Raw genomic sequence first — 24,635 nt, 5'->3', positions numbered from 1 at the left:
AAGCAATGTGTCCTGGGTGACAGAGTTATCTGGGAAGCTTACTGATGTCTGCCATTGGATCCCTGCTCTCTCTTGTCGATTACGGCATCTCTTCTCTGTATACCGGATGGGTTGCACGTCTTGGGTGCCTTCCAGTAGCAAGCAGGTAGCACTCTTCAGCAGCGAAGCATCAATGCAGGCAGGAATGCTAAACAGGTAAAAGCATGGACCTGTCAAACTGCAGTCCAAACAGTGCTTACGGCTATGGAGGGTTGTTGGAAGCAGTCGGGGCTCACACCCTCATCTGTCCTTTCAGTAATATTTGAAATGGGAAGCAGGTTTGGGGCATTGCATACAAATTTAAGAAGCTTTATGACAATTGTAAGGCTAATTCTAGACCATAAAATTGGACAAAAATAATAGATACATGTCTGAAAATGATCTTGTTGCATGTCCAGAAATGCCTTATTCAACAGACAATGAAAGTGTCACATATAAACATTCAAGGGTCGCACATGCACACATTGAACACTTGGAAATGTCACACATAAGTACACAGAAAACGTGACAACTATGAATAAAGAGCAGGCGTGTAGGGTGTGGCTCCCTTACTTGCCTACTTCCCGAAGATGGCTACCGGGAGTTGGAACATCAGTGAGAGTTCATCATCTGTTTGTGACCAGCCTTCTGTTGAGTGTTGATTTTTCTTTTGATTACATGCATATTTTTGTTCATATGCCAAACACTTTTAGACTTTGGCCATAATGGGACATCACCATTGTTTACTTGAAAAGCCATCCACTTTTCCACACATACACTCATTATGTATCTTGATCATGTCTTTAGGCCACCACGAAATGGGTGAAATGCTGCCTCCTGACAGTCGCCACCTACTGCCATTAGAGATGCATTACTTCCACCCTTAGAAAGAGTGCAAGCATTTTTTTTTATTTTGTGGTGCAGTTCGCGTTGATTCCAAAGCGATTTGGACCCACACTGATGGCACGATTGTGCTAACCAAATACTCTTAACATAACACTTTAAAGCCATTCTCTTTAGCCAGTTCTTCCACAGCATTACAGCTTTTGGACCTTTCAAGTAATGGGTTTGAGAAGGCTATGTAATGTAACTAGATATGTTTTCCAGCAGCACAAAAGGATGAGGAACAGGCTCTGACTACTCCTCAGCAGACCCATGCAGATAATGAAGAGTGGGGCAGCAGTTAATTTTCGAACAATCCATGAGAGACTGGCAGTAAAGGAAAGTGCACCCTACACATGACTCATAATTTTCTAAAAAAGCAAAAAAACTGAACTAAGGAAGAGAGTGGCTAGTGGCCAACCTATGCAGCGGAATTTGTGCTCCGCCCCGCCCTCTATTTGGGCAATCTTCTATTACTGCACACCTCAAAGACACTAATGACCAGCGTCGGTTTCTGCATTAGGGCGTTGGGTCATTGCCCAACTCATATTTTGACCCCCTTATTACATGTGAATATTCACTGAATAAATACAAATTCAAACTTTTAAAATGTATATTTTATTCTGCACACACACGCAGCAGTCAGCCTTCAGCCACGGGCAGTTGGCAGCTCTGAAGGGGGTGGGGCTTCAATCTGATGGACACTGACATATACATACAGTGACAGTGAGTGCACAACACCTAGGCCCACAAAGTGTGCATGTCGGGTTGGACAGCTGCCTTCCTCCGGCCAGCTTGACATGCACACTAGAGGCTTCTCCACCTGCACATTAGTGACCGGGGATTGATCAAAGCCTTGTTAAAGGGTGGTTTTCTCTGGGGGCACTGTACCAGCTTAACTTTAGCAGGGGTGCTCGATCTAAAATAAAGAAATACACGTGTGAGAGGCAGGAACTGAATCATGATTGGTTACAATTTATTTGAAGACACACTTTCAAATAAGAAATGTTAAGATACACTTGGTTAAATCATAAAACTATGCAGTCTTAGCAAAGACCAGGTCTCAGAGGCATATTGTGAGATGAAGAGCAAAAATATGCAATCTAATAAGACTTAAAACCAGGGCAATGCAGCGGAGAGAGAAAGAGACAATTTCAAAATATAGCAAAGTAATTGCAACCTTCATAACAGTTCTGAATGAGAGTACCGTTAACTGGGTAGCACTCATGCAGGTTGTGATCCAAGAGTTTCACGGTGCACGGTGTTCCGTCGAGTGGACTGTGGGTAGCTCTTTTATACCACTTTAATGAGGAACTGTGTGACAAGTCCAGCTTATGAAAGGTGTTTGAACATCAATCATACCACAATTTGTACATTTAGCAAAACTGATGTGTGTCACTTCACGGAATTTTTATAAGAAAGCGGAAGATTACAAAGGTTATATGTCATTTTCTCACACCATGTTGCCTTTCTTTAGTTACTTGAAGCTAGCAAAAATACAATAATATTGAAGAAATTGAAAGATTGCAACTGGCCCCCACCTCAGTGCACCCCATGTGTTCCTCTTAGCTTGAGATGTTCCCTGTTTTTGTGGTATTGCTATATTTCAGTGTTTGTGAGAAGAGAACTGCACTCTGAGAACAATGAAGGAGTGGGGGCTCCGTGAGTTTGTTTACTAATAAGACACAGCTGGGGCTTGTTTCCTTCGCAGAGGAGATGTGTTGTGAGTTTATCAGAGAGGCATAGGGTCTACTATATTTAGAAAATAGTTAAGACAGTATGATCAATTTAACAGATTCCTGTATGCTGGCTGGTGGGCCCACATTGGAGTCTCATGCTTCAGATGTGGGGCAGAATTGGCCTAAGGCATTTATATGGTAAAACAGGACCCTGGTTAATTTCCCTCCTCTTGTTCATCTTTGAACAAATTTCTTACAGCATATTTGGCTGGGCCTTTGTCCTGTTGGGGCATCCAGGGCGTGTCATTAGCATAGGAGCACTTGTACTCTTTATGTAGCTGTGTTCTTAATTCAACATATTCTCCTTCAGGCCTGTCAGCTAGTGATTCATAATGATCTACACTAAGACCCTCTCCTACTAGGAGTCTACCAGGAGGGAAGTGGGGGAGCAGTAGGAACTTGATAGTGGGCATCAGTAGGGGTCTGTAATAAGTGTGAGCCAGTCATTGTGAGGTCAACTATCTCTAGCAGTGCTGATTTATCCCCATTCCCTGGTCCACTTTCCTCATGTATGGTCTTGCTATATATCCCTGTCCTTGTGTAATTCATTATCTGTATGACGCAAAACAGGAGCAACAGCACTCCGAAAATTGGTACAATTCTTTTAGGAGGGCAGACAGCCATGAAGGCATCCAGCTAAAATCAAACCAGTCCTTTGCTATGTCTGCCCTGGAACCTCCTTCCTCAAACATTTTCTTTCCTAAATTGTCCAAGTCCACAATGGCCATTGTGAGTGATCCATTCAGTGCATTGTTCGCCGGTATGAACGTGCAGCAGAATTTTCTGATCTTGCTACATACTCCACCTTCCATCGCAGTTAGCATGTCCAGGACATACCGATGCTCTAGAACCAAAAGCCTCGGGCGCAGTTCTTCCTTGATAGTATTTAGCCCATCCCTGGTACTGTTGATGGCCCGCATGACTTCGTAGCGGGTCACCGCGAGCCAACGTGCATTTGCTTTTATCTGGAACATTGGGACGACGCTTCCAAAGAACTGGGCGTCGTTAAAGAGGCAGAAGTCTTAAGGAGTGTCGTCGAAGGCGTTGTTGGCAAAGTACTGAGCAGTTCACCGGTATCGGTGGAGCAAGGTGACATCACCTGTCATGGGATGAAAATGGATGTGGGAGATATTGGCTGCTGGAACGACCAAATGGACTTCATGCATAGTCACCAAGGTGCCGGTCCATTCCATTGAGGAGGCAGTTACAGATAGAGACATTCTCCGCAAGCCCAGTAGAGGTCCATTAGACTGGAGGTGCCATGTTGCATATCTGAATTAAAAATGGTGCTGTTGCCATTTCCTAGAAAACAGAGAAGAAGTGACCTTAGTTTGAATGCTTTTTTAGGTTTTAACATTTTCTCCCCACCCGAGGTGTACCTTCTGCTTTCCTGTGACCATATTTATTCACTCTCATCCTCAACCTCCCTGTCTATCCCTTCTTCATAATATGAGTCTACAAGAGGGGACCCTAAGGATGCTGCTTTGCATATCACAAAGCCGGGACCATTCCACTTGTTGTTAAAATAAAGTTGTGCCCATAGGCGCAGCACAGTTCTATTTTGACATGGGCGTGAGTGGCTGTGTTTTATTGTGACATCGCATTTAGCTGGGGGTGAGGATACTGAGATATAGAATCCGCAGGTTCCTAGAAAACATTATATATAAACAGCCAAGTAAACGGCGCAACTCAACAGGACACCAAACATTGGGGGAAGTCCTCATTAGGAGGACGGAATCCCATCACCTCCTGAGATTGATGAAGCAAAAAGCAGAGTGGTGAGAATACGTAGTGCAGTGTAAAAGAGAGGTGTGTTAAAATTGACTACCAGGAGAAAAATAAATGTATTGAGTATCCCGTGGTGTCAAGAATTAAAAGCAATCAAGGCGTGGTCTGAAAAAATGTGCGAGCACGCAAGTGAAGAGTATAGGAAAGGTCTACATGTTTCAGCCAATCTTGATCATGGCTTTCTTCAGGACCTAGTTGTTACTACTGCAAGATTCAGCGAGTGAAAACTATCACAAATCAAAATAAAATTGTTTGGGAACGATACAACCAACAGTATACCTGTGTAATGCTTGTAGTGGAAACTACAGGAATACGTGGTGAACACCTGTTGAAAAAGAGAAAAACGAACTCAAAATATGCAAACATCATACTTGTCTATTTATAGAGAAGCATTTTCAATCAATAAAAATGCTACATGTCTAAGAAGTACAGAGAGAAGGAAAAAATGTCAACCTCCTTACCCGTAAGAAATCGGGAGGACTACCCACCGCTCCTGGTAACAACTCAGGGCGTGAGGCAACGCTCTGTGGAAAAGAGAGATCACCACTAATGCTTATTAACTGAATAAGGGTTTGGCGAGGTCACTGCAATATATCGTCATGTGCAGGAAGACATAGTCCAACTGCCCATTACACATAGGCATATATATGTGGAATGCAAACTGTTAGTGGAAGTAATTTGCTATTGTTGGAAGCATTGTCGGTCCACCCAACTTGCCACCAACCTCAACAGGTATCAGAAATTCACAAGCATGTAGGATTTGCCTACACTCAAATGAAAATATCACAAAGTCTTCTAAATAATATAAAATGTGCCCGAAGACACAAACCGACTACTCATTGAAAATAGGCATGTATATAGAGTGATCCGCTAAGGATTAATCAACAAAGCGGTCAACCACGCTCAGTGCTCACAGTGTCAATTGTTGGAAACACAAAATCTTTTTAAGTGGTTCACTCTGGGTAAATTGCCACATTTACCTCCAAACATGGGGTACATCGATGGGCAGTGTTTTCGCCCCCAGCCTGGCGAATTTTTATGTACATCTATTTGAACAAAACTGTGTACTCATTGAGGACAACCCTTTTCGAGGCCACATCATTGAGTGTAAACGCTATATAGACGATATTTTCATCATACGGAGAGGCGATGCTGTAATACTCCATGATTTCCACGTCTGGTTGAACACACAGAACAATTTCCTGAAATTCACCATGGAATCCAGTAAAACCAGTCTGCCATTTCGCGACCTCCGTATTTTCCCATCGGAAAGGGGTCTAGAGAATGAACTATACACCAAACCCATTGCAAGAAACTCGCTATTGACGTTTGACAGTTTCCATCCGAGATCTCTTTGCAAAGGCCTGCCATCTGGTCAGTTCCTTCGGCTAAGGAGGAACTGTTCGACCACTGAAGACTTCAGGGAACATGCCACTGTGTTATCTTGGAACCTGCAGGCTAGGAAATACCCTCAGAGATTGATACGTCAGTCTTACAAACGAGCTTCTAACAACAACCGCAAAGCTTTGATAGAACCAGCAGTGCCTAAACCCCCACTTACGAGACTTACTTGTGTGAATACATTCAGCACACAGTCCAACCAGATTCAGAAGATCGTGCGTAAACACTGGCGCATTCTCAATGTAGGACATGACAAGCTACCTCCCCCCCTGTTTTCCTTCAAAAGAGGTGCAAACTTGCGGAATGCTCTTGTCCACACATGACCCAGAGGTGGCACTGTCACAGGATCAGCTACACTTTGGAACATGCCAGCGGTCCAGGGACACTATCCGTGCGGTACTTGTGCAGTGTGTCTACAAACCTAACACACCACAGAGTTAGACATTGGGACTCACAGACCGTGGAGACAAACCAAGCACACAAATTGCAACAGCGAGAGAGTCATTTATTTGATAACGTGTCCTTGTCATAACAAGCGTTGAAAATGCAATAGGTCTCGCCTTTGATTAAGTTAAAGCCCTTTGGTTTGCTAATGGTATCGTATAGCAAAGCAAATGGCTTTAACTTAATGAAACGCGAGACCTATTGCATGGGGAGTGGCCGATGTAATCAAAGGCGTGGCTTAAAACACTTAAGCTAAAAATCTGTTCTTAGCATAGTGTGCCGCCTGACTGGTATTTGCTGCTTCTGTCCATTCATCCAGATATATAACACAAGTAACATTGCACCTACAACAAGCCAGCACTATTGGCTTTCTCGATGGCTGTAAATTGCATTAGGTACATAAGCAACAACTATGAATTTACAGTATATTATATTGAAAATTCTTCCGTTCTTGTTGTCCTTTGACAAACATGCTTTTGCTCAGAGCTTTGAGAGGGTGTTTTGCTTCCTCCCGGTCCCTTTCTCTCAAGCGCCAGCATTTTATTTTCTGTCAAACAGGTTCGCGCCTGACATCCGCTCAACATCCTATGATTCCAAACATGAGTATGTCCTTGCGCACAGACACACTAATGTTTTAACTTGTGAAGATTATACCCAAACTTTGGCTGCAAAATTGAGGCTGTTCATCCGTGTGATGCGTATGCTGTCTCTTCCGGACACATTGCTTTCTGTAACAATATTATGCTTTGTCTAGGCTTTTTAGTCCAGCCCAAACACTTAACTCGCACAGCCCTAGAACCTACCACATCCTTCCTGAAATCTTTAGTAAAATGATGACGTGGGGTTGTTGAGAAGGTTATGTGACAACAAAGGTGAGGGAGGTTCTAGGGCTGTGAGGGAGAAACTTGCTTAGATACAGCGAATCCAAATGCAGACGTGAGGTATGAAGTACTGGAGAAAAGACACGTTATCATCATCTCCCTTGCTGATGCAGTTCAACAGCTGGACTGACAAGTTACAAGCTACACTAAATTACACGTTATCGACTGTCTCCATACATGCGGGCAAACAGAGCAGTAACTTCTCACATGGCTTCCCAGTGATGAGGCAGTAGAGCTTCAATCCAGAGGGTGCCTGAATGCCCCGGGACGGGTTTTCAGGCAGCAGATAAGAAGTTATTGAGTCAACAGAACATCCTTGCGCCGACTAGTAAGTCATTCGATCTTGGGTGGGTACTAAAGAGGCTCCACGCTGTGTTACTGGCAAAGGGCAGTGAAGTGTTCGAGGAAGCGCCGTGCCTAAATGCAAACCATGGCGGTGTGGGAATGGAGCATCTGTGAGGGGATCCTTGCTTTGTTGGTGGGTAGCTCTGTACGACACTAACTTCTTCCGCTTCTGTGGGTGCTGGGGGAGGGTGAGCACACCACACGATTACTCTGAAGAGGTGAAGTGACAGCTGTTACACAAACAAACTAGTTGCATCCACTGATGCTCATGAAAAGCGCTATGATACCTGTGGGTCGAGTTCGCGCTATATGCTTCATGTGAGTGTAAAGTGCTGCCTGCATCATCAGAGCACAGTGCTGCCTGGTTTGTGTCGGTTAGTGTATAGTCCTCATTGTCTTGTGTCACCATGGAGCACTCCTGCTTCATGTGAGTGTAAAGTGCCGCCTGCTTCACATGAGAGTACAGTACTGCCTGCTTCATGTGATTGTTAAGTGCTGCCTGCTTCATATGGGAGTACAATACTGCCTGCTTCCTGTGAGTGTAAAGTGCTGCCTGCTTCACATGGGAGTACAGTACTGCCTGCTATATGTGAGTGTAAAGTGCTGCCTTCATCACCCAAGCACAGTGCTGCCTGTTTTGTGTCGATTAGTGTATAGTGCTGTTTGCCTCGTGTCACCCTGGCGCACTACGTGATCCATATGACTGTAAAGTGCTGCCTGTTTCATGTGATTGTACAGTGCTGCCTGCTTGATGTCAGTTTGAGTAAAGAGCTATGCCTCTGTGCTTTGCATATGCGTTTTCAGCGAGGAGTGCCTATGTGCTTGTAGGCTGTCAGCCCAGAGTGCTGCCTCTGTTAACACAGCCTCTTTAGCTGCTTCATTTGAAGTTTGCTATAGTCCTTCATTTGACAGCTTCATCTTGTTCTTAAAAAGGTCCAACCCATTTTAAACTACAATTCCCAGAATGCTGTTTTATGTAAAGGACAAACAAAAAAAAAATCCCAATGGTTGCTTCAGGTCATGGGTCACCGCTTGGTAGACGTGAGTTACCGACACATTTCATCAACTGAACGTAGCAATCTGCGTCATATTTCACACCCCCCTTCAAACCAGCGTTTATGCAGAGCTCTGACGTTGCCCAGCTACGTGTGCAAGTAGCACAACCCGTGCAGCTATTTTTCTTTGCATTCTGCGATGCTTAGTCCTGTGAATGTCATCATAACACCGGAACTACAAATCCCAGGATGCAAAGTAAAAGCAGGCCTGGGCGAGCTACCCAAGTATGGAAAGAGGAAATCAAGCGCTCCGTGTGACAAACTACAGCTTTCAGAGCCATGCCTCAGCAGCTCATCGGTATGCAAAGTGGCTTTCTGTTGTTATGCAAAGTGGCTTTCTGTTGTTAATCCCGCAGATGCTCACAGAGGGGTGCCGACATAAGCATGAAAGGAATGATTGGAACTGTACAGCGCGATAATGATGGTCTCCAGGTACTAGACAGACAGTATGGCCACTGACTAGTTGCGACTGGTCAGAATATTGCCTCATTAACATGTGGACAGAATCAAATGCTGGACAACGGAACTAATAAATAAAGAAACTTGACTAACAAAATTATCGCCATAAGCCTCACGGGTTACGACTACGAATTGTAACAAGATAGCATAGAGCACAATGTATGCATTTATTTGGGGGTGCGACACCCCAAACACCCCCCTCCATGACTCTACGCCACTGAATCCTACCGCTTTCACTGGGCACCAAATGCGTGGAGTAAAAAACTCCTGACCGCTTCTAGAGCACAGAGACTGTACTCAGGTGGCTGTGTACCATCTGCTTTCTTACGCTGTGAATAGGGCTTCTGATTAGATCCTGGCCTCAGAGCTGGATCCCAGCCCTGTGTTGGCATAAAAGAATCACATTTCAGCGAGCATCAGCCTCTAAATTTAATGAGAAGCACTGAATCTTTTATCCAAAACTTCAGGCGTTTCCTTTAACTTTGGTAGTGTTGTGGAAATGTACGATAAACTAATGCTTTGAGCAAAAAAGTAGAGTGGTCAGCATTTCAGCGCTAGAGTGGAACATCACTGTACACAACTTGTGTTTAGAATCATTAGAATCATGTTGAACACTTACATCTTCTGCTTTGAAAGGTTTCAGCTCACATGCAACCGGGAATCATTTTCCGAATATCACTTTAAAACAAGCTCCGATTTGGGAGAGGATTATGTGCTGGCGAGTTCACGCAACAAAACAAATGGCAATACTAAAGAAAAAGACACCACGCCTCAAGTGTATAGTAACAAGATAGCGTGTAGGAGAAATGAAAGGCGTGTCAGCCATTGTTAAACACAAACGCGCTAATAGCAAAAAAGAAGTGCTTCGCGGCTAATTGAGAGACACTGTCTCCCGCCGCAAGTAAAAGATCAAATCTAGGTGGGCGGGGCCAAAGGGGGACAGGGTGGCAACCCTCAGTGTAATGGTTGCCTCCGGTGCAATCATTACACTGTGTTTTGCCTCATCCATGACGCAAAATGACCCGCACCAATCAAAATTGGAGGCGGAGCTGCGACATGACTTCTGGAATCGTATCGATTCCAAGAAGTCTTGTATGACGAGAGCAGCGCATGCGCTGCGTACGTCACGAGACCTAAAAAGTATGTCAGTATGACAACTAGAAAGATTAAACAGAGGATCATGGAGCATAAGAGCACTATCCGGTGCAAAAAAAATCTACTAGATTGACCAACCACTTCCTCGAGCTCAATCACAAGCCTGAGGACATGATTTGGACCATTCTAGAGCAGCCATACATACCAGCACATATCACTGACGTGTCTAGATTTTTATTCAGCGCTGGGTCTTTAAGCTACACAGTGACTTAGAGTGGCTCAATGATGAGATCCCGTGGACCCTTGTTTAAACCCCTGAAGAAGTAGAGCTAGATATTCATTATATATGAATTCTTTGATAAAAAATCTACATTGCATGGGTCTGCACCTTCAGCAGGAGCGGCTGTCTACTTCTAATGCTGTCACCGGGGATTCCTTCACAGTTTATGCAATATAACTACGTGCTGGTTTCACCAGAGGATACTGTCGGGGAATTTCACACTAGCAGCAACTTTCTGATTTGGGTTCCCTTTCCAGAATATTCCTTTACCTATTCTCTACACATTGGGTACATTTGCCTTGCTCACTTTGCCACTGGATTCAAGCAAGCCTGGCTGAAGACGGCTGAAATGCCAGAAACCGGTCCTAGGAAGCTTGTTTCCGGTCCAGGGAAGACATGGCTTGGCAGTTCGGGCTGGACTGTTCCCATGGCGCACAGGGTCAGACTGATTTGCATATGGCCATGTCTGAACTGGGGTGGCGGATTGGGCTAAAGAACGGTGATGGATTAAACCCAGATCAGTTGACTGGGGGTGAGTGCTTGCAATGTTCAACACTCCGTCCATCATTTCCTTTGGTTTTGCTTTGTTTGCCATAAGTTGGCAGGGTATGCTCAGACATGAGTTCCTTGCTCACTTTGCCACTGGATTCAAGCAAGCCTGGCTGAAGACGGCTGAAATGCCAGAAACCGGTCCTAGGAAGCTTGTTTCCGGTCCAGGGAAGACATGGCTTGGCAGTTCGGGCTGGACTATTCCCATGACGCACAGGGTCAGACTGATTTGCATATGGCCATGTCTGAACTGGGGTGGCAGAGTGGGCTAAAGAACGGTGATGGATTAAACCCAGATCAGTTGACTGGGGGTGAGTGCTTGCAATGTTCAACACTCCGTCCATCATTTCCTTTGGTTTTGCTTTGTTTGCCATAAGTTGGCAGGGTATGCTCAGACGTGAGTCCCTTGCTCACTTTGCCACTGGATTCAAGCAAGCCTGGCTGAAGACGGCTGAAATGCCAGAAACCGGTCCTGGGAAGCTTGTTTCCGGTCCAGGGAAGACATGGCTTGGCAGTTCAAGCTGGACTGTTCCCATGAGGCACAGGGTCAGACTGATTTGCATATGGCCATGTCTGAACTGGGGTGGCAGAGTGGGCTAAAGAACGGTGATGGATTAAACCCAGATCAGTTGACTGGGGGTGAGTGCTTGCTATGTTCAACACTCCGTCCATCATTTCCTTTGGTTTTGCTTTGTTTGCCATAAGTTGGCAGGGTATGCTCAGACGTGAGTCCCTTGCTCACTTTGCCACTGGATTCAAGCAAGCCTGGCTGAAGACGGCTGAAATGCCAGAAACCGGTCCTGGGAAGCTTGTTTCCGGTCCAGGGAAGACATGGCTTGGCAGTTCGAGCTGGACTGTTCCCATGAGGCACAGGATCAGACTGATTTGCATATGGCCATGTCTGAACTGGGGTGGCAGAGTGGGCTAAAGAACGGTGATGGATTAAACCCAGATCAGTTGACTGGGGGTGAGTGCTTGCAATGTTCAACACTCCGTCCATCATTTCCTTTGGTTTTGCTTTGTTCGCCATAAGTTGGCAGGGTATGCTCAGACGTGAGTCCCTTGCTCACTTTGCCACTGGATTCAAGCAAGCCTGGCTGAAGACGGCTGAAATGCCAGAAACCGGTCCTAGGAAGCTTGTTTCCGGTCCAGGGAAGACATGGCTTGGCAGTTCGGGCTGGACTGTTCCCATGAGGCACAGGGTCAGACTGATTTGCATATGGCCATGTCTGAACTGGGGTGGCAGAGTGGGCTAAAGAACGGTGATGGATTAAACCCAGATCAGTTGACTGGGGGTGAGTGCTTGCAATGTTCAACACTCCGTCCATCATTTCCTTTGGTTTTGCTTTTTTCAGACCGCGCCTTGACTGCTTTTAATTCTTGACACCACAGGTTACTCAATACATTTATTTTTCTCCTGGTAGTCAATTTTAACACACCTCTCTTTTACACTGTACTACGTATTCTCACCACACTGTTTTTTGCTTCATCAATCTCAGGAGATCTAGCCCCCGGATTACACTACACTAAAACATCCACAAGCTCCTCCTTTACGCTAGCAAGGAGTTGTAGCTCCTTGGCTGCACTAGGTTGCAGCTAAGAGGAGATCCCAAATGATGAAGCATGCCACCTCGGTGGGAGATGGGATTCCGTCCTCTTAAAGGGGACTTTCCCCAATGTTTGGTGTCCTGTTGAGTTGCGCCGTTTACTTGTCTGTTTTTATATAATTTTTTCTAGGGACCCGCGCAGGTCTATAAATCTCCCTAAGACCCTCTTTCTTACTTGGTAGTGTGTGATACAGAGATATAGCCATGCTTCCTAATCTGAGGTGCACTTGAGTCCATGTCAGGTATTCCTCTTCTATACATGCCCTGTATTACCTCCTCGAGGGTAGTTGTGTCAGAGATAACTTTGTGTGTGATGTAGTTGTAGTCCCAGAGTGGGGAATTTACATATGCTGTGTAAATGTCAGCCGTAATGACCTGGACTTGTCCTTGTATGCGGCAAAGGAACAGGCGTACAAGGCATTTGGCAGTGCGTGGTGGGACTTCTCTAGGAAAAATCAGTCTATCTGCGCCTACTGCATGGGGAATATATGAGCACACATAACACGATTGGTTTGTGACCTGCTTGCCAGCTGCTGTCATATCCTTATAGCACATGTTGTCTAATAGGGAGTTATGGACCCCATGGTCCCCTGTTGACTCATCAGGACTCTGTAGTTTGAGTGGAGGTATGGGGTGTTGCGAGATGGAGTTGATGACGGCCCTATGGATGTTACAGGGCCAGGCTGGTGGGGCCTGTCTGCGGGACAGCTGTGGGTGGTGTGATGTGATATTAAAGGTGCTGTCCCATTCTGTTTCATTTTCAATGGGTGCAGGAGATGATAACGTGATATGCACATAATTATTTGGGGTGCTGACAGCACTGACAGAGGATGTTGAACCCTTTTCATTACTAGGGGTGCTATTTGCAACATGTGTGCTAACAGGTAGATGGGGAAGCAATTTGGGGTGCACAGTGGTGTTGACAACTTTGACTTTTTTAGTAGTATAGGCCTTTTTATCAGTACAATGTGAAATAACTGCAAATCAGTTAATGATCCCTATTGACACACCGACAATAATGTAAAATATAATATGTATGTACATAACTTCAAATAGGAAATTTCTATGCGGCGGGTGTTTCTGTTGCGTCTGAATCCATGAACGACCAAGCGAGCACCGTATTCTTCTTCTTGGACAGTCAATGGAGACATGGTGCCTTCCTGTTATTGTTCATCATTAGGTCTGGGATGGTACCGGGTTGATCCTGATGTCCGACTGGTGGATCCCTGCTTTCCTCTTGGTGATACAGCTGTGGGTGAAGAGTCTATGACTGTAAAAGGTCCTTCAAATTTGGTGTCTTTCCACTTTCTAACAGCTTTTCTGACAAAGATCTGTGTTCCGGGACATATAGGTGAGAGCTCAGGAGCGATTGGGCCCTTGTCGTTCCTCTTTGATATCTGAGTAGAGAGGAACTGCACAGTGTGTGTTAGTGCACATAAATATTCAAACATTTCAGCATTCACAATTTCAGAGGAACTTTAGGGTCTTGTTGAGGGGACTGATACATTTATTGATCGACCAGTGACAATCTGGTGAGGGATTAGGTGGTGATCGGAACTGGGAGAGTTTCTGAGGGCAAATAGGGCAATTGGTAGGCAATAGAGCAATTTCTTTCCAATTGTGGCACTTATCTTGCTTATTTTACCTTTGAGAAGGCCGTTAAGGCATTCACAAATGCCATTACTTTGTGGGCGATATGCTGATGTCAATTTATGCTTAATCCCTAATGTTGTTGTGAGAAGGGCAAAAATGGCGTTTGAAAAATGGCTGCCGTTGTCAGAACGGATCGCGTCTGGCAGACCCCAGCACGAAATGGCCTCACAGACCAGGAAATTAGCTGCTGCTTTGGCATCGCAGTGGACACATGGTCCAGCTTCAATCCATCGTGAGAATGGGCATACTACCACAATGAGGTATCGATAATTTTGGCAGCGATCAATCATGTCCACATACTCGATGTGGAGTTCTTTGAAAGGGCCTTCTGGTTTTTGTATTGTAGAGGCAACTGTTTTCATGGTGGGGTTTGTTGAGTACTGCTGACAAATGAGGCATTTATTGACAAAAAGCTGTATTAATTTGTGGGCATTGGGGAAGAACCAGTCAGTCTGTAGGGTGGTGAACATATTATCTCAGGAAACATGTGTAGGAAGGTGTAACTGGTCTAGCGCTACTTGTAATAAGGCCTGTGGCATGACAGGTTTCCTGTCATTGTTTGTCTATAGGTAAAATCAGAGGGATCTTGTTGTACTCCCCTCTTCTTCCATAGCTCTTCCTCTTGAACGGGTGTACTTTCCTCTATTTCTCTGAGGTGTAATTGCCAAAGCATCTAAGTTGTCAACTCATATCAGGCAAAAAAGCTCTAGGGGAAAAGCAAAATGTTTAGGAAACTTTAGCCAAAAAGGGCCAAGTCCCACAGTTAGGTTTAATTTTGCCATGAGGTCATGGCCCAGGAAATTCACTGGGGACCATGGTGAATAGAGCAGACATTGTTCCACGTATTTACCTCTTGTTTCTATTGGAACTGGCTTGGTGAAAGGGACCTTAGCTATTGCCCCAGAGAAGCCCTGTGTGTCCGCTATCTGATTTGAAATGGGCAGTGCTCCTCCTGTAATATAGGAATAAGAAGCACCTGTGTCAATGAGAAAGCTGTAAGTTTTATTGTTTATCTTAACAAAAGCAATGGGGTCCTCCTTAAAATCTGTTTTACATGACAAAACTGGGCACACAAGAGCTGTCTGTGGGCTGTCCTAACTGTGATACCCTCTAGCCTGGTACTGCTGGATGGTGCCCTGCGCAAATTGGTTGGTGGATGATATCACTGTGCCTCCCTGAGGTACAAATGCTTGTGCTTGGGGCATCATTTGATATACAGGTGTTTGTTGCTGTTGTACTTGTGGCTGTGCTTGTGTAGTTGGTACCTGTAATTGGGTAATCGCAGGTTCTTGTAATTGTAATTGTTGTTGCATGGGCTGCTGCTGTTCTGGTGGGAGGAAGGAATATATTATTTGGGGCTGAACTGACTGTGGCTGCATTTGCTGCTGTTGTTGGTATTGGGTGGGGGGCTGTTAGATCTGGGGGTCTCTAGTTGGCAGGGTAGGTACCACTGTCCAAGTAGGGACCCTTGCTTCTAGTCAGGGAAAGGGGGATACACTGTTAAGATGACCCCTGCTCACCCTCTAGGTAGCTTGGCCTGAGCAGTCAAGGCTATCAAAGGCAATGTGTAAAGTATGTGTACCAACACTCACAGTAACACAGTGAAAACACCACAGATTTACTCCACACCAGTTTTAGAAAAATAAGGTATCTTTACTAAAAACTTCACAAGACCAAACACTACAGAAAAACCAACATACAATTAAAAAGGTTACTTTAAAGATAGTTCAAGAGTTTGCAGAAAGTACTCCAGGATGTAAAAATCAGGGTACCAGTTACTCTTGTTCATGCTTCTGCTTCCCAGCTCCCAAATACAGCAAAACGACCTCCTGAGGCCCCAAGACTAGGCAAGCACTCCAAGGCAGGTCAGTACTCCCTCAGCAGAGTTCCAGGGGAGCTGGTGGTGAAGTCTTTTTGTTCCTGGGACTTCTTAACAGGGAGCCAGCTCTCCTCAGGCCCTTGGAGATCAGAATCAAAAGAAGGGGACACAGCAACGTCCTTCCCCTCTCCTTGGCAGCAAAGCAAAACAGCAAGCAGGCAGTCTTCTCCTTTTCAGTTCTTTTCAGCTTTCTCCTTGGCAGAGGTTCCTTCTTAGTTCCACAGTGATCTAAAGTTTAGGTGTCTGGGGTCCTCTTCTTATACCCCTCCAAGTCTTTGTCTCTCTTTGTTTCAGTGGGGGGATTCCCCTGCTCAAACCAGTTCCTGGGTGTGCTCTGCCCTGGTGCACCTGGTTCCTTTCAGAGTGAGGGGCAGGGTCGTTAGACGCTCAGCAGGAGGTGGAGCCTTCTTTGTGCTGGCAGAGGCAGAGTCCTCAGCCTGGCCAGCAGGGGGTGGAGCCGGCATTGTGCTGGCAGAGGCAGCCCTACTCAAACCCAGGGGCTACTCCTCCCACCCATCTAGAGCATATCTCCCTATTCACCCTGCTGCTGACTCATCCAGACTCCTGGAGCCACCTAGCCCATCATATGACACCAGTCAGCCAACCAGCACACAGGCACACAGGAAGGTTAAACAGGAGAATGGCTACTTTCTAAAAAGTGCTATTCTCACACAGTGAATTTAAAAACCATCTTTCTAAAAAGATGTATAATTAAATTCTGAACACAAAGATTCCAAACTTGGATTTTCTATCTTGCCTTTAGGGGAAGATAGGCATGTAGACAGCCTCCCCCATTCTGTCCTATGGGCAAGATAGCCTCTCAGCAGTGAAAAACGAAAATGGCTGTAATTCACTACCAGGGCATGTTACACACCTCAGTACATGCCCTACCTTTCAGATACACTGCACCCAGCCCAGGGGGGTACCTAGGGCCACCAAAGGGATGCCTGACATGTACAGAAAGGGAAGGATAAGGCCTGGTCAGTGGTTGCACTGGCCAGGTCGACATGGCAGTCCTGGACTGCACAAAGGCACTGCAAGCAGGCCTAAGACATCATTTTAGCGCTACTCCTGTGGGTGGCACAATCAGTGCTGCAGACCCACTAGTAGCATTTGAATCACAAGCCCTGGCACATTCCGTGTACTTTACTAGGGGCTGACAGGTGAAACAAATATACCTATCATGGATAACCAATCAATATAACAATTTATACAGAGAGCATATGCACTTTAGCACTGATCAGCAGTGGTAAAGTGCCCAGAGTCCTATTGCCAACAACCACAGGTCAGAAAAAATAAAGGAGGAAGAAGCAAAAAGTTTGGGGATAACCCTGCAAAAAGTTCCTCTGACCACCGCCCTTCCTTAAGAAGTGTTCTCGTCTCTGTCAGTAAAAGCATAACGGGGGTTCTGGCTGTTCTGCAGCCCTTTGTTGACCCAGTCCTCTACCTCCACCCTGCATCCTTGTGTTCCTAGGCCTATTCTGCTGGTTACCATAATATGGCTGTTGTTGTTCAATATTATAGGTGGGCTGTGCTTGCATGTATGGTGCACCTCCCTGGGTGTTACCTGCTAACGCATTCAGGGCATTCTGCGGGTATCCTGTAACAGCAGTCATCTGGTTTACTGGTGCTGCGAGCAGGACTGTATCTGGAGCATCCTTTTTCTTATTAAGTTTCTGCTGCACTAGCTTGGCGGCTGCATTTTCGATTGTTAATTGCCTGTTCTTGCTTCTTTTTACAGAAGTGAATAATGTGATCTTGTATTTCAGGCCATGGTTTGGATTCCATTGCTATTATCCCATCTAACTTGTCCTGTACGTCAGTGGGAAGTCCCTTCTTTACTGTGTGGTAGAAGAACCTACTGTTCCCTCCTGTTGCGATCAATTTTTCTCCCAATTCCTGATGCCATTTTTCCTTCATTCTAGAAATGTATTGTGCTGGGTTCTCATTTTGTTGCATTGTTTGTGACATTAGTGAACCGATGTCTGGGACATCTGGGAATTTGTGGCGCAATTGGGACCAGACGCATGCTCTTATTTTGTTAAATGCTTCACCATCATATTCTGTGCCAGTGATCGAAATTTTGTTATTGACATGTGTGAATATATCTTCTGCGTCTTCTCCAATGAGGGAGATAAGCAGACTTTTGACTTCCCCTATTCCTAGGTTGACACCTGCAGTGTGCTTTTCTAACATGGCTATCCACTTTCCAGCGCCCGCTGTGAGTGGTGGGAGTTGTTTTTTGAAATTGTCTTTGTCCATTTGTGACCATGGCACATAGATGGGGGGGGGGGGGGTCATTGGCATTTTTTAACAGTAGTGGCATCTGATGTGTTACCCTAGTGCCTGCTGCTGAGGGTCGGGTGTGCAGGGTGGGGTCATATTCACGTGCACATTTTTAGGCTTGCCCCCATGTAACCTTACTCCCAGTCTTTATCTCCCTCCCCATGTAGGATGCAATCTTCTGCGGTTGTTTATGGATCAAAGGACCCAGTTTGTGGCCATGTGATCATCTGTGGTTGGCTTTCTGTCCAACTTGCCAGATTATCAGTGAAGGGATCGACATAAAAGTCAGAATCCTCTCTGAGTGTAACTATCTCATTTGGCGTTAATTTAGTGTAGGGTGAGGCTGTTTGTTTGCTGAGCATCATGTTATAGTTAATTCTCTGTCTAATAGAGCGAATTGATGCTGTACCCGAGACATCATAGGACATGTCCAGTCTGCCATGTGTCCCAAGCACTTCTAATAATTCTGTTTCTGTCCTTCTTCTTCTCTTTTCTTTTCGTACATCTATGTCATAAAGCTCCCTCTGTTCGGTGTTGTGCATTAAATTGAGCGTGGACCTGGGTGGTGAGCTGAATGTCAGGGCTGGTCTTAATGTTTGTGGGGGTTGTTGCTGACTTTGAGCAAAGAAGTTGGCATCACTAGTTGATGCCCTTAGCTGGGGTATACCCGAGGCAGCTGCTTCATTTGCTTGTGGCATTGCTGCACCCTGTGTTTCCCCAGGAATTTGTATCTCCAGCGCCTGCTGTGGCGGTGTGTCTGGTCTTTCATTCAGTGAGGCCTCCATCACCGAGTAGTTCAGTGAGTTGGTCATGCATTTGTTCTAATTTTATCGACAGGTGCCTGACAGCTGCAGCCTCGCCAGTGGGGCTTGGTGACTGCATTTTGTGTAGCAAATCTGTGTGGTGTTCGCCTAGTGTGATGCTATCCATTCTTTTGTTTAAGTCCTGCCCGTTTCTCCATTTGGTGAAGTGGGGCTGGGAAAATGTCTCAGGGTATTCTTGCTCGCTATCCCTGCCCTCCCTATTGGTAATTTGAAGGTCCAGGATGGAAGCCCTATCCTCACGCTGGGAGAGTGTACTGACGGGGAAGTGTGCATTGCATAGGCAATGCAGACTTGTAAGTGGTTGGTGTTCACCAGTGAGAGATGGGTTGGAACCAGAGTATGCATTGTGAGAAGTTTGATGCAATATGTGGGAAGCACTATCGCTCTCTTCATCCTCATCTTGCTGTTGTGCTGCATTATTTTGCGCTTGTGTGAGCTTCGGGGTGAATTGTGCAGCTATTTGACCTGGTAGTCCTGGCATCACAGCTTCTATCATTGGGCTCTGGGCAGTAAGAGGTGGCAGTGTTTAGACGTGGTCCAGCAAACTGTCATATTGTAGATGAAAGGGGTCTTCAGAAAAGAGGTCAGAGTGGCTCACAGCTGCTTTGTCATTTGATGTTGGCTCTAAGTTTGAATTAATAATGAGTCCGGGATACATCCCGCTCATATGGTATGCAGGCGGAGGGGCTGTGGGCATCAGTGTCAGCTCAGCATTTTCCTTAAAGAAGCGCCACAATGCTAAGGTGTCTTTATGTTTTTGAAGCTTGCAGCCGGAGTTTTTCGCTTCTAGGAATGTTGTGGCATGATCTAGTGTGGCACGATCAAAGGTACCTTCAGGGGGCCAGGGTGTGTCAAGTTCTTTGTGTGTTTGTGCAGCTTCCTACAGTGTTTAATTGATGCACTGTTCTTGCCCTGTGAAGTTCTTTAGTACGTGCTGCAATGGAGTGGCCATACTTATTTTTTGTATTGAAACAGCTGTCCTGGGATGTAGCTGGCAAATGTGTTTGGGAACTATTGTCAGTCTGACTTGTTGTTTGTGTGTTACGTCAATTCCCAGGACTTGAAACACGGTCAAGAGGACAGTGTTAAGTAAGGGTGTGACCGGAGTGAAGGAGGAAGGGTGACCCTCAGAGAGACTAATAATGTGTCTGTTAATGATATATACAACAAACTGTGGTGCTGCAGAGTTCACTGATGCTGCGCTCATTCCTTAGTATTGTTCTGCGGAAGCTAATCCGCCTCTGGAGCAGGCACATGCTCCTCGTCTGGCTGTGGACTCCTTAAGAGTGCTCGCAGCAGTGGTGAATGGGTGTCCTGAGAGTCTTCTTACTCTATTGTACCATTGGAGATAGATGTGGATGATGTTGCCGTGTCTGGGAGGGTGAGGTCAGGACTGCTGATATCCTCTACGGGTCCCACTGAATAGGTGGATCCCGAGGAGGAGCCCCAACAATCGCTAATTATTACTGGAGACACTGGCGAGTATAGGAATGGTATGTAGCGTGAGTCGTCCGCAGTGAAAGAACTCGGTGAATAGTGTAGCCAGACAAGATCTGGACGTGTGCTATATGGAAGATGTGGATTAGGCCCGTGATATGTATAAGCAGTACCTGGTGGATGTGTATGAACTGTTCCTGGTGGTGGCAATTCTATCAGAGTCAGTGCAGATATCCTTACTTCTGATGTTGATGCAAAGTGAACTCCCAGGATGTCCCACGCTATAGATATAGGATCACTCTGATATTCTGTTAGTGCAGAAAGTGTATCTGTGTTAGTATTATACACAGCGACCGCTCTATTGTGTACTAAATGCAAAACTAGTTCAGTTATTTGCTGTTGGTTATTATTCATTACGTGCACAAATCCTGTCGTACACTATGGGGCTAGGCACGTTAACGTGAGGACTGCTATTTGGAAAGTAACTGTGGCACTAATTGTGACACTGTGCCACTACATACTAATATTTAGCAAGACATGGGTGGAGGGGCAGCGGATTTAATAATAATAATCACGGTGGATTCAAAGACTATCAATGTGCATATGACAATATATTTATACACCTAATTAATTTTCTCGCTAAACAACTAAAAGTTTTGAATCAATGCACCCGGCACCGGTGTTTTAGAAGAAACCACAATATAATCAATAGAAGATATGAGCACAAAAATAATCACAAGCTTGTTATACAAATACGAAACAATTTATACAGAAATTTAATATACATTCTTGACTGAATTTTTTTTTTTTTTAAACAGGCAAAATTGTGCAGTTTGTGACTGAATGAAGACAGAATGAACGTATTTATTTCATGTTAGAAAAAACGTTGCAATAAATAAGAGCCTTTATTTTTTCTTTTCAAGCGGGGGGGACAGGGAACCACTACAGGAAGCTTACTGTGAGAGAGGCACACTTGCCTTTTCTGTAGCTAAGCAGGAAAAAATAACCTTGTCCGAATGCTACTCTTTTTTCACAAAGCTTATTTATATTAACTCTCCTGTCAGTAGTTAAATATATATGTACTGACGATCACTAACTGTCCTGCCAGTGCTGAAATGTATATGCCGGCGATCACACGCACAAGCTGGAGTTGTCTGATCACTGTAATCACTAAACCTCCCGCGCCGCCCACAAGACGTGAGCTGACAATTATTTTGGGGTTCTGGCTCTTCCAGAACCTGCAAGAGCTGGAGCACGCAAGGCGCTGTTTTCTCTTACCCATCTGCACTAGCTAGATAGGTGCCTCATCTTATTTTAGACAGGCAATATACATATATACAAAAAAAAAATGATCATGCATGAAACAGTGAAACCCACAATTTTCTAACTTCTTAACACTAACTCCTGACTCAGTGCCTGTTTACAAGTGTTTAAAGAAGGAGGCGTGTTTTAATGTGGCAAGACACCAGTTTAGTGCAAGGAACTGTGCCTTTGGATAGGGATGCACCTACAAATGCTCAACCTACAATACAGGCAAACAGCACATCGGGGGAGAAGACCAAGAGAATAAGGGAAAAAATAGACTCTTTTCTTTGACTTACCCTGTTGTGTCGGCGTAGTCAGAAAGAGGCACCGAAGGGCAATCTCCGTCCGTTGTCACAGGGAAACCGGTTCCTTTTCATTGCCCGCTGGGAGGCTGTGCACGTCCGATTCGTAGTCACCAAGTGGTTTTCTCTGGGGGCACTGTACCAGCTTAATTTTATCGGGGGTGCTCTATCTAAAATAAGGAAGTACACATGTGAGAGGCAGGAACTGATTCAGGATTGTTCACAATTTATTTGAAGACGCACGTTCAAATGATAAATGTTAGGATACACTTGGTTAAATCATAAAACTACACAGTCTTAGCAAAGACCAGGTCTCAGAGGCATATTTTGAGATGCAATCTAATAAGCCTTAAAATCACGGCAATGCAGCGGAGAGAGAAAGAGACAATTTCAAAATATAGCAAAGTAATGGCAACCTTCATAACAGTTCTAAGTGAGAGTACGGTTAACCGGGGAGCACTCATGCAGGTCGTGACCCAAGAGTTTCACGGTGCGAGGTGTTCCGTCGAGTGGACTGTGGGCAGCTCTTTTATACCACTTTAATGAGGAACTGTTTGACCACAAGTCCAGCTAATGACAGGTGTTTGAACGTCAATCATGCCACAATTTGTAAATTTATCAAAAATTATGTGCGTCACTTTATGGAATTTTTATAAGAAAGAGGAAGATTACAAAGGTCATTTTCTCACGCCATGTTGCTTGTCTTTATTTACTTGAATCTAGCAAAAATACAATAATATTGAAGAAATTGAAAGATTGCAACTGGCCCCCACCTCCTTGCACCCCATGTGTTCCTCTTAGCTTGAGATGTTCCCTGTTTTTGTGGTATTGCTATATTTCAGTGTCTGTGAGAAGAGAAATTCACTCCGAAAACAACGAAGGAGTGGGGGCTCCGTGAGTTTGTTTACCAATAAGACAGAGCTGGGGCTTGTGTCCTTCGCAGAGGAGATGTGTTGTGAGTTTATCAGAGAGGAGAGCCATAGGGCCTACTGTGTTTAGAAAATAGTTAAGACAGTATGGTCAATTTAACAAATTCATGTATGCTGGCTGGGGGGCTCATATTAGGGTCTCATGCTTCAGGTGTGGGGCAGCCTCACCAACCCCTGGTCTACTAATGAGCGGTGAGTTTTTCAGCTCAAGGCAATCCTAGCACCATGGGCGTAGGAAGTGTGGGGGACACTGGGGAGACATCCCCCAGATTTTGTAGTGGGGGAACACGGGGGACAAGGGTACAAAAGAATTTCCCCTCTCTCTTGTCAGTCGCAGGGCCATTGGCAGTCGAAGTACTAGTGCTTTGAGGTGCTAATGGCCCTGTACTTGACCTGTGACCTTCCCTTTTGTTGTGCTGCATACCTGCAGGAATGTTTTCTCACCTCTCTCTAGCTGCCTTGGCTGCCTACAGCCTGCACTTCCAGGACAAAGAAAGAGTCTTGAGGTAGTTTGTTGATAGCTGTCTGCATCCTGCCCCTTCCTTATTTGACTGTTTCACACTGCGCAATTCAGCCACTTAAAGGCTAATGTTTTGTTCAAATGTTTATTTTGAGCAGTTGAACCTCAAATTAACACCAGACATAGTCTAAGCTCACATCTTGGGTTACAGTGTGTCAGATGTGTTGGTCTGTCCTAATATTTACACATGTAACAATTTAAATACCAATAGTTTGTCTTATTTCTTTTAGTGCACTACTCAACCCAATCCAGGGTGTTGGAGTGCTTTGCATCACACATACACATTATACATGGACAATAAACCATATATGTGTAAATCAGTTTACAGGGTGTGTTACATAAGATAATGAGAGTTACAAGATGTAGGAGTCATGTCCTTTCCAATATAATTCGCTGTGCTATGTGAGAAGGATTACAATTTATGAACTGCAAGTAACGAAAGGATCTCTGTGTTAAAAGCAATAACCCACTTACCCATCTACATAAAATAAATATCCATCATCTGTGTGTGACATGATGTGCTTTGCAGGAGACATATTAACCCTCTAGGCTATTTTAATTAAAAACTGGGACTAGACAAAACACCTGTCTCTCCAGCAAGTTCATTAACCTCCAGAGCTATCTTACCATCATTATTGTTTCCTGAGATTTACTAGGTACATAAAGATCAATGCAGCAGGTGCCTTAACCCCATAAGATATTTTAAAATGCAGACTTTGCAACCAATTAGGCAGAACAGATATACTGCAACGTTTCTACTTGTTGCCAATTTCATTCTGGTAGCGTCTTAATAACTAAATGTATAAGTAGAGGCCTTGGTCTTGCTCGGGCGTTGCATAACTTTTATGGCACAGCTGCAACACAAAATCGAATTTGTTAAATATTGTAATGTGCTCAAATGTAATCATGATAGACCTGCTTCACATATGTGAATATTTTTTATCTTTTTTAAAGAGT

General features: G+C 44.9%; 1 long non-coding RNA gene across 3 annotated transcripts in view; it reads right to left on the bottom strand.

Annotated features, from left to right (window-relative positions):
- Positions 1-1,855: 1,855 nt before the first annotated feature.
- Positions 1,856-24,635, bottom strand: part of LOC146855267 (uncharacterized) — a 139,583-nt gene continuing 116,803 nt past the window's right edge. Inside the window, exons 4-7 of one of the 3 annotated variants that reach the window (XR_014981304.1) lie at positions 22,224-22,399; positions 4,889-4,951; positions 4,707-4,752; positions 1,856-3,941 (exon numbers count right to left, since the gene is read on the bottom strand). This is a non-coding gene — a long non-coding RNA (uncharacterized LOC146855267). Of the gene's footprint in view, positions 4,753-4,888; positions 4,952-22,223; positions 22,400-24,635 lie in introns of all 3 variants that reach the window. The other 2 variants (XR_014981303.1, XR_014981305.1) reach the window with 2 other exon arrangements.

Source organism: Triturus cristatus, chromosome 4_1 (genome assembly GCF_964204655.1).
Source record: "Triturus cristatus chromosome 4_1, aTriCri1.1, whole genome shotgun sequence".
In the NCBI taxonomy this organism is placed as follows: domain Eukaryota; kingdom Metazoa; phylum Chordata; class Amphibia; order Caudata; family Salamandridae; genus Triturus; species Triturus cristatus.
This window is presented reverse-complemented; position numbering and strand designations above follow the sequence as displayed.